This window comes from Acinonyx jubatus, chromosome B3, assembly GCF_027475565.1.
Source record: "Acinonyx jubatus isolate Ajub_Pintada_27869175 chromosome B3, VMU_Ajub_asm_v1.0, whole genome shotgun sequence".
Taxonomy (NCBI): Eukaryota; Metazoa; Chordata; class Mammalia; order Carnivora; family Felidae; genus Acinonyx; species Acinonyx jubatus.
Genome location: NC_069386.1, coordinates 45,825,844 through 45,839,656, shown reverse-complemented (window position 1 = coordinate 45,839,656; position 13,813 = coordinate 45,825,844). Strand labels below are relative to the sequence as shown.

The following is a 13,813-nucleotide window of genomic DNA, read 5'->3' as shown; positions in this document are numbered from 1 at the left end:
CTTAGAAGAAAATCTTTGCTAACTTTCATTTCCTTGAAACACCACTAAAAAGCATGATTTGCCTAAGAAAACATTGGTAAACTGGACTTCATTGAAATCAAGAACCTTTGCTTTTGACAGTCAGGAAAATGAAAATACAAGTCAAAATTGGGAGAAAATATTTGTAAATCACATATTTGATAAAGGACTTGAATCCACATGTATAAAGAACCCTAAAAAGTTAGTAAGAAACAAAATTTTAAAGTTGGGGGAAATATTTAAACAGATGTTTCACCAACAAAGAAACGTAAGTGACAAAAAGCATGAAAAGATGCTCCACATTGTAAATCATTAGGGAAATGTTCATTAAAACCACAATGTGTTAACATTACCCACCTTTTAAAGAGGATAATAAAACAACAGCACCAACAAAACCCCCTAAGTATTAAGAATGAAATCTTATACATTTCTTGTAGGAATGCAAAATGGTACAGCCACTTTGAAAACCGTTGGACAATTTCTTAATGTTAAACATATACTTATGCTACATAGCAATCCTTCTCCTAGACATATACCTAGATATCTACCCAAGTGAAATAAGAGCTAATATTCACACAGTACTTGTACATGAATGTTTACAGTAGCCTTACACATAACTGGCAAAAATTGGAACCAAATGTCTTCCAAACTTGGGTAAACAAACTGCGGTATATGTATACAAAGGAACACTATGCAGCATTGAAAAAGGAATATGCTACTAATGCACAGAACAACATGAATGAATCTTGGGTGTATTAAACTAAGCCAGAGTCAAATGCTACCTTGTATGAATCCACTTAAATGGCATTCTTAAAAAAGCTAACTGTAAGGACAGGAAACAGATTAGTGGTTGCCAGGAGTTTTGGAGGGAGGGACGATGGAACTATTCTAGATCTAAATTGTGGTGGTAGTTATCCTGCTGTATCTATCAGAACTTACAGAACTATACATTAAAGATGGTTAATTGACTGTATGTGTATGTGTACTATATCTTACTTTTTTTAATGAAAACACACACACACACACACACACACACACACACACACACATAAGATTCAGAGATTAAGTTCACTGAGATCCAGAATTAGTGAGTGGTAAAATTGGGATGTGAATTCAGCTCTGACTCCAAAGCCTGTGTCCTTATCCACTATGGCAGAGGTGCCACAAGATCCCAACACAAAACAGTGGAAACTCTGTCAGCCTGGGAATGACTATGTGAAATATAAACTTCTGCATGTTAAGCCACAGGTTTTGGGGCTGTTTGTTACTATAGCGTAATGTAACCTGTTCTGACTGATACATGCAACCACTATGCTGCACTCCCCAGTAGCTTCCTTTTGCAAGACCTGAGGATCTGTGTAAGAGTTTCAGATTATAACCTAGAACAGCAAAGAAGAGAAAGCTGCTGAGGGTCTTGAATCCCAGGCTTAGAAGTACAGATGCCACTGGCTAGGTGACTGGGACTTCCACAGAGCTGGACATCCTGGATTCAATCTATGAAAGAACTATGAGAGGTAGTGGCCCAGTTGCAAAACTCTACACTCTGTGACTGAGCTCCCTCTGGCTCTGCCCAGGAGCCATTTTCCTTGGTTTTGAGAAGCTAAGTCTCTAACTGGCAATCTCTCCAAAGGCCAGGCCCTTTGGGCACCAAAAGTATCCAAAGCCTTCCTATTTGGAATCTAGTGCCCTGGCTGGCTCCTGCAGTCTCAGGCTATGTTTTCCTGTGCAGGTTACAATGTTCTATGGAAAATGTGAAGCAGAAATTGTTGTGATAAGCCCGGAGCTGAGGGGCCTCTGGGGAGCAGCCCTGGTGAGCTGGGTCACCTCATTTCGTGAGGGCCAGCCCTCGGGGAGGCTCCACAAGCTTAATTAAAGCCAGCAGGGGCCTGTTTGAAGCAAGAGGAGCAAAAGAGTGAGGGCAGCAAAGAGCAGGCTAAACCAAACCCACCTCCTCTTGCTAGAGCCCAACCTGGGGAGTCCCAGAGGCTGGAGCCCAGTCAAAACCAAAGCACAGGATGAATGAGGGACAACACAGGGAGCACTGAGGGCACCAGGGGAGCAGTAGACGGGGCCTGGGCAGGAAGACAAGGTGGCTGACTTGGGGGGAAATCACAGCTCTTCTTTGGGGAACTAGTTCCTAGGGCAGAGATGCTGGTGATCACCAGGATAACCAGCTGGGGGTGTAGGAGTTGAGGAACGCAGGAATCCCAGACAAATGTGTTCATGAAACGTACACAGAAACATGTTATAGCCAGACATTGCTACTCTACCTTCTTTTGGTCCCAGCCCAGAGAACCCTCTTTCTCCTGCAGATAGTCTCCTTTTCTGCACTGTTCATTCACCCTTGCATGGGTACGTGTGGGGGCAGCAGGGGCTCCACCTTCTGCCCCCATGTATCCCTAACTGTAGCAGCCCTGGGCCCCATCTACATACCTGGAAGATGCTGACTCTGGTTTCCGGGGCTACCAGCCCCATACCATGCTTTGGGTTGGAGAGAAACAGACATCTTTTCCTTCCATGGCCATGAGCTTTGGGAATGCCTTTGGGAGGACTTGACTTCTGGACCAGAAGAGGTGATGAAGGGGTTGACACCAGGCCTGAGTATGAATTTGTACATTTGTACCTCAATTTAGAGTTTGCAAAATCTTTCCACATATCTTGTCTCATTTTCCCCAATTAACTATGAGATCAGAAGAGCAGTTCTTATTCCCATGTTACAGATAGAGGCCCAAGCAAAATGAAATGACTCCCCAAAGTCACAGGGATAGACTCAAGAGCCTTTCCTGCTGCTTCAATCAGGGCAAGTTTTTTTTTTGTTTTTGTCCCAACACTGGTAAGAGATTTCTCCTGCTAAAAAATAAAATTGTTTAAAATAGCCACAAAATGTCTGAAGATCAATACCGTCATTTTTCTGTTGAGTAAAGAAATGAAATGATTTGTCCAAGTTCATGCTGAATAAGCATCCAAGGTGGGGCCAGACCCATTTTTTCCTGCTTCCAGGCCAGTTTTCTTCTTTACGCAAAATATGGTCCTGGGCCAGAACCGAGCAGTGTCTTTACTCCTGGGTAACTCCGGGCATCGCTGTTCTTTCTTGCCAGGGTCCAGGCAGAATCTCAAAATTGAGGGCAGGAAGGAAAATGAGTCCTAGTCCAAGGAACAGGGTTTTACACTTCACCAAAGAGGGCACCAACGCCAGGAAGAAGTGACTTTTCCCATATCACACAGTAAGAGGCAGAAACTGGATAAACCTGGGCGTTCCCAGGTCTTCAGGGCAGCGCTCTTCCATCGCACTGGAGCCTGCCCTTGAACTGTCCGGCCAGGTCCCCTTCCCCCAACCTACGCCCTGACTACCCACCTCCGGAAATTCCTGACTCTTGCCCCCCTGACAGCCAATCGCCTCCTCCCTTGGCCTCAGACAGCCCGCCCCTCAGAACGAGTCCGCACGCTTTCCTCGAGCAGCTCTTACAATAGCGGTTCTCACCCTCTAGCCCCGCCCTAGCGCTGGGTTCCAGGCAACACAGTTAAGATTCCTTGTGCCCAGGAGGTAAAGGGTCACAATCTAGTACAGGGTGGAAATGCTGGAGGTGATGGGGTGAAATGTCCTTCTGTGCAGTTCCCTGATCCTGGAAAACTTTTCATGGCTTCTTCCTTGAGAGCCCTTAATGTCACCACACTGTGACGCCTGGCTGAGAAGCAGCCTCCATGGGGGAGTTCCAGCTCAACCGTTAAGGGAGGGTTTTGGTGGGTCCATGCTCTTCTCCCGCCTTAGACTTGAATGACTCCCAGCCCCACCCACCCTGTTTCTGAGGGGCTCATTCAGCTTTGCGTTCCCAACACATATACACATCACCAGCACCGGGTGCTTTGCACATTGCACCAGATATTTGCTTAATATTTATGATACGTTATTCTATTATATTATCATACTATTTTTACTATAATATTTATGTTCTATTTATTTATATGATTATTTACATATTCTATATGCTTAATGACATTATTATACATATATACTATATAAAATAATGTATATATAATATATACTATCATTATCCCATATAATAATACATGATGATACATGACATATAATGCATTATAATATGTAACTTAAAATATTATAATTAATGTTAATTTATTAGTTCATAATTACTATATCCCCATATACTTGTGCAGGACCAAACCCCAAGGGAGATAGAGAAGGCTCCTGAGCCATGTAGTTCACGAGTTATAAGGAGGAGAACCAAATCCCAAATATATTGCCCCAAATGCTTTTCTTAGGCGTTTCCAATATCTTTAAAGACTCCTTAGAACCCTGTTCTCATTAGTTTCCATCTCCTGAATTCCTAGTTTTCTGAGATTGAAGTGTACTAGCTTCACTGACGCTCCTGACACACTGTAAAATTACTTAATGGTTATCAACAGGACGCTGCGTCCTGGCCAAAGCAAACAGCCGCCTGGTCTGATGGTCCAGGGTGAGCTGGAAGCATGCAATCTGTCAGTTCTGTGAGAGTTCTGGGTTTGGAAAATGCCCACAAGCGTCTGAGGGTCAGGAGGATGGATCAGTGGTTGGTTTCTACCTCGCATGTCACCCCTCCCATGAGCCTCAGTTTACTCACCTGCAGCAGGGTTGAGTGAGGGAGAGGGAATAATGATCTCTCATGGTAGGGCTGTGAGAAATAATTAGAGAAACATGGCAAAGTGTTTGAATGAACAAATTCATCTGAAAAACCATTTGAATGGGTCTCTGGGGAACAACAAACAGACTTTTACAAGTTCACAGTTACTTAGCTAAGATCAGGTGATGATATTTTATTTCAGGAAAAAGAAAACACCATGTGCTAGCAGAAGTTGCTCATGCTTGGGCCGAGGGAAGGACATCTGGGAGGAGGGGGGTGAGGGCTGCCCTGGTTCGGCCCCAGTCCTGGGAGAAGGCTTCACCCTTTCCGGTCACAGGCTGGCAGCATCTCCATCAACACCCTGGGTCCTGCCACCTCCCTGCCCAGATGTTTGGCTTCTCCCGACACCCGTACCATGGCACACTTTCAGCTTCATGTTTTCTTCCTGGGTTTTCATTTTCTCGCTTTTGTCTTCTTGTAGAATATTAGCAAATGAAAATGTCCCATTACAGTTCAATATTTAGTTCTGACATATGGTGGGAGCTGGCCAAAAGCATTTATCTTCTTTACCTCTCCATTTTCCAGACTATTCATCAGGAATAAGAGGGTCGTAAGTCCTATATGACAAATATATTTTTATGTTTTTGCTTTTCTTTCTTTTTCTTTCTTTCTTACTTTCTTTCTTTCTTCCTTCCTTCTTTCCTTCCTTTCTCTCTCTCTCTCTCTCTCTCTCTCTCTCTCTCTCTCAATGATTTCCAGGATTGCTAGCTCCGGGGAGAAGGGAGCTCAGCGTATAGCTACAGAGATGGCATAAGCAGTCCCAGCAGCTCAGAGGGAAATACTGATGATGCTTTATCCCCAAAGTCATAGAAACTGCTCTGCTCTAGACCTGGAAAGGCATACTTTCATGCCTCTGGGAAACCAGAGGGGCCTTCTGGGCCTCAGGTCCCATGTCAAGTACCTGCAGCTGTAAGATTCTGGGAGGATGAAGATAGGCGAATCTGTGTCCAGCAGCCTCGCCCTTGCTGTGGCCCTGCCCCTCCTCCTCGGAGGTTCATTTAAGAGGGAAATTAGCTGAAGGTGGGAGACCCGGCGTGGGACGGGCTGTGCAGTTACAGCTATATTATCTTGGCTCACCACATAACTCCTCTGGGCCCCAGTTTATCCATAAATAAGGAAGAGAGGCTTGGGCTAAATCCATGGTTTTCAAAATTTTACTTCTTAAATTTTTTCAGCAGTGGCATCCTTTTCTCAAAATCCTTCACAGGACCTCATGACAGGAAACACATAAAGGTGGAGCCACCCTGCTTGAAGGTGGGTGGGAGGGCTTGCTCGCTGGCTCCAGGGTCCGGGCTGGGCACGGTGGCGACGGGGATGCCTGCTCTGGTCCCGTCCAGCTCCCATAGTCTATGATTCAGGAGCCATAGCCCCTGACTCCACATTGAGGATGCAGAAAAGGAAGGAACCAGAGCACCATCTTCTTGCCCTATGGTCCCAGCATCCCTGCCTGCCTTCTCTACTCCAAAGCAACTGGTGGAAAGTAGGACCCTCCGTTTCAAGTATGGCGTTATGTAAGAGCGGCCAGCCGGCCCCCCCGTCATGGCCTGCTGTCGCTGTCTTCCTCAGCCTCCCAGTTTCTGAGGCCCTGCAGATGTGAAGGCTGACCTGGGACCTGGGAGAAGTCCTGGGGGAGTGTTGGGGGGGGGGAGCTGGTGACCTCACAGGGGAGGAGATCAAAGGAGGCTGAGCTCATCTGACCCAGGCCACAGACACAGGGCCGGGGACAGCTGTGAGAACAGAGGGAGGGCACCCAGCGCTCCAGGAGGGAGGAAGGAGGCTCCCACTCCCCCTCAGACTTCCAGGTGGTACCTGCTTTCCCGCAGCACAGGCATTTTTGTGGTGGACAGTCGGAGAGCGAGGGAGGGCTGATAGATTTCCTGGGTTGTTTTGTTTCTTTTCACTAATTCCTCATCCTGGGCTTCTCTCCCACCTCCTCAGACTTTATAGGAATTTTTGGTTATTCAACACACCCTCTTTCCTGTCAGACCATATTTCATTTCTCACATTCCACCCTGGGGCCTAGGTTAGCAGAGCCCGGCTGCCCTGGTTAACCTAGGTGAGATATTAAACTCCACCCGCCCCGGGAGGCACCCATGGCCATCCCCCGAGCCGCGGGTTCTCTCCCTGGTGAAACGGAGGTGATAACAGTTCTCATGGCATTGTTCAATTAAAAATTCCTGAAATGTTTCCAACATCAGCCAGCCAGCAAGGAGGGTGATAGGGAACAAATGGTGACAAGGAGAGAAAGAAAGAGAGAGGGAGAGAAGGGGATGGGGTGAGGGAGGGGAACAACCATGTGAGGGGCCAGGAATCCGCAAGGGAGAGCCCCGGAGACCAGGAGCCAGGAAATGCAGGGCCAGAAAGAGAAGCTGCCAGAAGAAAGATGGAGGAAGGGGGGCAGATCAAGCTGCTGAAGTAGACTGGGAGGCCCGAGAGGGCAGAACCCGCACATGGAAAAATCGAAACAGCCAAAAGATAGAGAGCTTTGGCTAGAAGTCAAAAAAGTGTTAACATAAGTGAGCTGGCACCTACTTGGCATTCGTTAGCCAGCTTTCCTGTATTGTCCTCAATCATTCTCCCTTCGTTATTCTTTATCACAGTCTTCATTCTGGTCACTGGAGGGCCCATCCCCAAAATGTACCTGAAGCCACAGAGAAGGGAGTAACAGAGATCTCAACCTTGTAGGAAAGGAGGACACTTTTATCCCAAAGGTCTTTGTGGGCTTTCAAGAAATCACAGAGAATGAAGCCCAGCCGTGGCCTCCTAGGCAGGTGCTTGGCAAATCCATTTTGTTGGAACCGATGTGGTCACCCATCCCGTCAGGGAGGGAGGTCCACGGGCAAAGATAAACAGGAGAGAGACGGGGAAGGGCCGTTATGTAATGTTCCCAAACACACCACTTCAGAGAGCATGCGGAGGAGGAAATGAGAACCAGTCATTTCAAAGGCAAAAAAGCAAATGGAAACCCCCACAGGCACCCACTTCTACACAAAGCTGTGCGGGGGAGGGAAGTCCCTGGAACAACAGGCCCCGCCACCACCAGGAAGCTGCTTGTGGAGCTGTCTTGAGGAAATAGCCACATAAACGGTTTCCTCCAAAGAGTGTGGGATCCTCCTCCGGTGCCCCCCAGCCTAGGCCACCATGTCACCCACAACCCAGGTTGTTCCTGTCAGAAACCCTGGAACAGTCTACTCGGCCTCTTCCTCCAGGTTCATCAGCATGTTCTGGGAGCACTTCCTCCCTCCGCGTCCTCTGTGACGGCCTGGCTCAGGCCACCACCCACTCTCACCTGGGGTATGTTCTGGTAGTAGTTTCCCGATGGCCTCCCTGCAGCCACTCCTGTTCCCCCTAATCCATTGCCCACTCCATAGCCAGAGGATCTAAAAACGTAACTCTCAGGTGCCTGGGTGGCTCAGTCAGTTAAGCTTCCAACACTTGATCTCGGCTCAGGTCACGATCTCTCAGTTTTGTGAATTCCATCCCTGTGTCGGCCTCTGCACTGACAGCGCAGAGCCTGCTTGAGATTCTCCCTCTTTCTCTGCCCCTCCTCCGATCTCATTCTCTCTCTCTCAAAATAAATAAATGAACTTAAAAAAAAAAAAATGTAACTCCTATGGCATTTGTCCTATGGTGAGAGCCTGCCCATGGCTTCTCACTGTCCTCAAATCAAGTCCAACGGAGTGAGCATGGCCCACAAAGCTGCTGGGATCGGCCCCTGCTCCAGCCCCAACTTGCAGCTCTACTACCCAGGGCTACTGGATGCCAGGCCTGCTTCCTATCCTATCAACACCCCAAATTCCTTCCTGCCGTGTGGCTTTAGCATCTGAAACTGGCATACCAGGGTGTCTCCTTTCTGTGGAACCAGATTCACACTCAGAACCTACTGAGGAAAGGGAAACATCAGAGGAGGGGGGGCCGTATGATCTCCATGGCTTGCAGGGTCCTCTGCTGGTCTGTAGTCTTTGCGGTACATCCTGACACAAGGTCCTACCAGGAAATGGTGTGTTCTTGGAAACCCTCCGGTAGCTTCCATGTCTTCTTACCTCCAACATCACCACATCTGTTCCCACTGACAGACCACATGCTGACTCCAGACTAGTTACAAGCCGTTGTTTTCCTGAAGGTTTAAGAGAGCATCCTCAAACCATACCCAGTGGGAGTCCAGAAGTTCTGATTTAAGCTAACTTGTCTTTTGGGCTGGCCTCACACCAGTCTTTGAGTAGTAGATCCTGCCCCTACTCCTCCATTCTTGCTATCTCCTAAAACACCTTTGTTCCTGTTTGGGGGCTCCTTGAAAGTCGCATATCCAAAGCTGTTATGAATATTTGTCACCCCCCAAATTCCTATGTTGAAATCCTAACCTCTAATGTGATGGCAGTAGGAGGTGGGGTTTGGGGGTGATTAGACCTAGATGCAGTCGTGAGGGTGGGGTCCTCATAAGGAGATTGGTGCCCTTATCGGAAGAGGAAGAGACACTGGAGCTCCCTCCCCATGTTCACGCACTGTGGACAGGCCATGTGAGAAGGCGGCTGTCTGTAACCCAGGAAGAGGGCCCTCACCAGACACTGAATCTGCCAGCACCTTGATTTTGGACTTCTAGCCCCCAGAACTGTGAACAATAAATGTCTGCTATATAAGCCACTCAGTCTATGGCATTTTATCACAGGGGCCCAAGCTGAGACAAAAAGCCAGTCGGCATCCTCAGGATTCTCACACTCCCCATGGGAAGTCAGAGCCCCATCCTGTCCACCATGCCCCTGGCTCGGTGCTGGCAGATGCTAATGGGCCATTCCTCTTCCCAGGCTTCTCCCTGCTCAGAGGTACAGAGTGACAGTGACCGCTTCATTTGCAGTTTGGTCTTTATCCGTGGGGGACGTTCATCCCTGGCTTTTCCTGGAATCACCTGGGTCTGTGCCACTGTGCAAATGAGTATTTTTTCCTAGGATGCCGCATTGTGGTCTATGATAAAGCCTATCTTTTTCTATTTACGTGAATTTGATTTTATGAAAAAGCTCTGGTCTTTTTATGTTGTATGCACATTTGTTTTCTTCCTGAACTGTGTTCGTTACAAAGAGTTCTCACTTCAGTTCCCACCCCCACATTAGCCGAAATTGTACTTCTCTGCCTCCATTCAGGGTGGTGGGCACCGTCTTCCTATCATTTCTCTGTGATGCCCCCTGTTTCTCTCTGGCAAGTAAGGGAGGGTCTATTTCAGTTCTTCTCTATGGGCATGGTTTTCCCTCAGACTAGAATATTCCTTCTTCCCCAGTTCCTTTCTCCAGCTGGTTTCTGTTTGTCTTCTACATCTCAGCTCAAAGTTCCCCCAGGGAGTTCATTCATTCATTCATTCATTCCTTACACTATACCATTTCCTGGGCCAGATATTGGAAATATAATAATGAGCCAAGACAAGCATGTCCCTTGTGGGCCTCACTGTCTTATAGGAGCAGCTAGTCAAGTTGGTGGACATAGGAGTGCAGCTGTGATGAGCTCCAGGAATGCATTACTTGGGAACTGGACCTAGTTAAAGAGGTCGGGGAAGCTGTATGAGACAGCAGGAGAGACATGGACATTCCAGGCGGAGGAACAACCCATGGAAAGGTCGTTTGTCAAGAGGCACAGCACATACCAGAGCCTGAACGAGGGCTGGGGTGGCTGGGCCAGAGAGTGCAACTGTGTGCATGATGAGTCTGGGGAGGGAGGGCAGGGCAGAAGATGCAGGGCTTTGTGGAATATGCTTTGGAGCTTGTTTTGATTCTAAGAGCAAAGACACATTGGGGTTGTACTTGTGGGATGGGGGTGGGATTAGAAGGGTAAAGGATGAGAGGTAAGGGATGGGGTGGCATAATTAGGTTTTCCTTTCAGACTATCTACCCTGTGTAGGGTAGATAGCAGGGGCCCCGTGGTGGGAAGGTAGATCTGGTGGGCGGGACTACAATGGTGCCTGCAAAAGGTGATGATTCTGCTGGAGACCAGGGCAGTGGAGGTGGAGATACATAGGGAACAAAATCAAGAGGGTCTGGCAAGGGATTGGTCATGGGGAGTGTGGGATTTGAGGATGACTCCTGGGTTATTGGCTCCCACACGGTGGGTGGGGGTGCTCTCTGAGATGGGTAGGACCCCAACAGGACCTGGTGTGGGAGGCCAGATCATAAGTTCTTCCTGTAAAACCCACCCGGCACTTAGCACTGTTGTAATTAATCATTATCTGGGTAGTGATGTGTTCATTGTATGAATTTTCTGGAAATTATTATCTCCATGAGGGTGGGACTTGAATTGGTCTTATTCACCAGGAAATCCACAAGGCCTGACTTGCTGGCATTAAGCAAATGTTTGCTGAATAAATTAGTGACCATCTGCCTCACTCTATCTGCCCATGGGAAATCACCGTTTGAAACATTCACCATTTCTGTAGCCTCCATGCATCCCAAACAGAGTTTGTTACTAACTTCACATGTTGGAGTTGAAAAGCACTGGGCTGAGAGTCAAAAGATCTGGGTTGGAGTCCCACTAGTTATGTGCTGTGCTAGCAAAAGGTCTATAGACAACTCAGAAATATTCAGAAATATGTTTCCTCTGGGGTAGAGGAACCTGGAAGCCAGGCCAGTCAGAGTATCAACACGGTGAACCAAGAAGCAAAGATTATTGTTCTGAAGGTGTTAGCTCTAACACGTCCTTCAAGGGCTCATTTTATTTCATTTCATCCTTTATTACTTTTCAATTGTGGGATCCTAGAGGAAGCTGGGAATGGATCAGGGATCTCCCAGAAGGGGGTAAGTTTTCCCTCAGTAGTGGGGCTGCCCCAGAAGGAATTTCTCTAGGAGACATTTCCCCAAGAGACATTTACGTCTCATCATTCTTTCTTTGGGAAGAAGTCGGATGTCAGAGGGTTCAGGGTGTGAGCGTTGAGTCATGGGGGGAGGGGAGGAGCATTGACCCAGCCTCAGGAGTTCTGGCTGCAGACCCGACCTGCCCTATGACTAAGGACATGCAACCCCTGTCCCAGCAGGGCCTGAGTTTCTGCACATAGAGAATGAAGAATTCGCAGTACTTTAATGCTCATTCCCAGGGTGAAGCTGTATTTGAGGGCGCTGTCGCAGAAGCAAGAAGAGATGGTAGTTTACAAGATCAAAGTCAAGGTGGGATGAGGCTGTTGACCTGAGACATTAGGAGGCATCCGTTCAAATTTCCAGTTGCGTGTTAGCTCATCAAGAAGATGCCCCCTGAACCAGTGTAAAGTAGGCCCCCCTTATTTCTTGTCATAGTGCCCTACTTTAGGAATAAACCATAAAAATTACACAATTTTAAATGAAGTATTATTTGTTTGATTATGTTTTAAACATGTCTCTTATGTTTTAAACAGGGTATAAGTTTTATGAAATGCCTGTTCTATATGAACAGACTTTAGCACAGGGCCTGCCAGGCATGGATTAAGTGGAGGTCTGTTGGGTGGGTGGATGGATGGATGGATAGATGGATAAGTGAGCATGGAAACAGTTCCCAAGCCTCAGCATGCCCTATTGTGCTGGGACATCTGCCTTCTCCTTCTTGATGAGTTGACTCCCTCTTCCCCCAAAACTGCTCTCCCTCCCTGAGGGAGAAAGACTCAGAGCTCCTCAGCTTGCTTCCCAGACTTGGCAACCAGACTCTTTTTACTGAATATGTGGCTGCCATCCTGACAGTCTTTGCTTTTATTATTAGAGGGTTAGAAATTAGGCCAATCCTGAAGATTATTTCAGGGGGACCGGCTGGCCCCCGATTTCTTGTTCGCCAGAAGTTTGTCAAGACCTCCGAGACTGTGGTTCTGACAGTGACAGCGGGCCCATTATTTGCGTCCTTAGGTGTCAGGCCCGTGCTGAGCATTGCCATCCATTCTCCCAAGCCACCCTGTGATGTAGATGCCATTCTTGCCTTCGTTTCCCGTATGTGAGAGCACTGAGGAGAACTTGCCCAGGTCACGCAGAGAGCAATGGGCTGAGCTAAATTTGGATCCAGGCAGTCTCGGTATAGACACCACTCCCTTACCCATTAAAATAGATTTCTTCTTGTCCTAAAAGTGTGTTCCTTTCAGTTGAGTTGGGATCCAGCTGTGAGATTTCTATTCTAGGGTTCATATTGGGTCTCTAAGTAATGCCCGATTGCACAGTGAGCGGGTGTGGAGAGGGCTGCTGTGTCCCAGGGAGAGGAAATATTTTGATTTCTGAGTGTCAATGGTGCATACAAGTTCTGCAGATTGTCCTCCAGGGGTGACAGGCTGTGCTTTCAGGAAAGGCTCAAGTGTCCGCTCTGGATGCAATCAGCCCAGGAAAGAGGGGCAGGTGCCCAGCCCCCGAATGCCCGGTTTGGGCCTGGGCAGCTGTGGCTCCCACACCGTGGCTTCTCTGACAGAAGGCCTGATGCTGAAGGTGTGCTGCAGCCGAGGTCACCTCTTTCTCAGTGCATGTATTTCAATTTTTAAAAACAAGGATAAAAAAGGAGCAAATTCAGGAGTTAAGTTCAAAAGTGTGCCAAACAGCAAACTATAGCATGCAGAGGATTGATGAGTTTTTCATACAGCACCATCTTAAAGTAACAGAAACGCTCCCAAATTAGTGCTTTTAACCCTTTTTAAAAAATTGCTTGGATTAAGATCAAATCTTAAACAAGCCTGGAACCAATATGCTGTTGTTTCTTCTGTTTGTATCAATCTTACAGCTGTTGCTTTGCTAGGATTAATTTGTCTCTGAGGGGTTTCAACACTATCCTCCCTGGTGTATTTTCAGAGCCCATAATGTCATGTAATCGGGACCGTGTTATTTTTGTCTGAATCTCTAGGAGTGATGTAAGAGGAAAGAGGAAACTAGCTAACTCCCAACCATTTGACCAAAGGTTAAATTAGTCTTGGCCTTTCCCCAGCTGGACAGAATGCTGCTCAGTCAAACATTTATTCCACCCAGCAGAATGGAAGTTCTCTTCCTTTCTCCCTGAATTGTTTTCCTTAGATATCCCTCCCCCATAGTGCCCCCAAGTAATACGGCAACATTCTCATGCCCCTCCCCTTCCCCACCATCTTCTTTTTGCGCATTATGGGTCATTAGCACTGGGGTAAACTGTGTTAGAAAAGTCAGACCAGGTGGAAA

General features: G+C 47.5%; 1 long non-coding RNA gene across 1 annotated transcript in view; it reads right to left on the bottom strand.

The window, feature by feature from the left end:
- LOC113602030 (uncharacterized) overlaps positions 1-3,315 on the bottom strand; it is a 48,222-nt gene extending 44,907 nt beyond the window's left edge. Inside the window, exon 1 of the long non-coding RNA XR_008299151.1 lies at positions 2,452-3,315. This is a non-coding gene — a long non-coding RNA (uncharacterized LOC113602030). The remainder of the gene's footprint in view (positions 1-2,451) is intronic.
- Between the last annotated feature and the right edge of the window lie 10,498 nt (positions 3,316-13,813).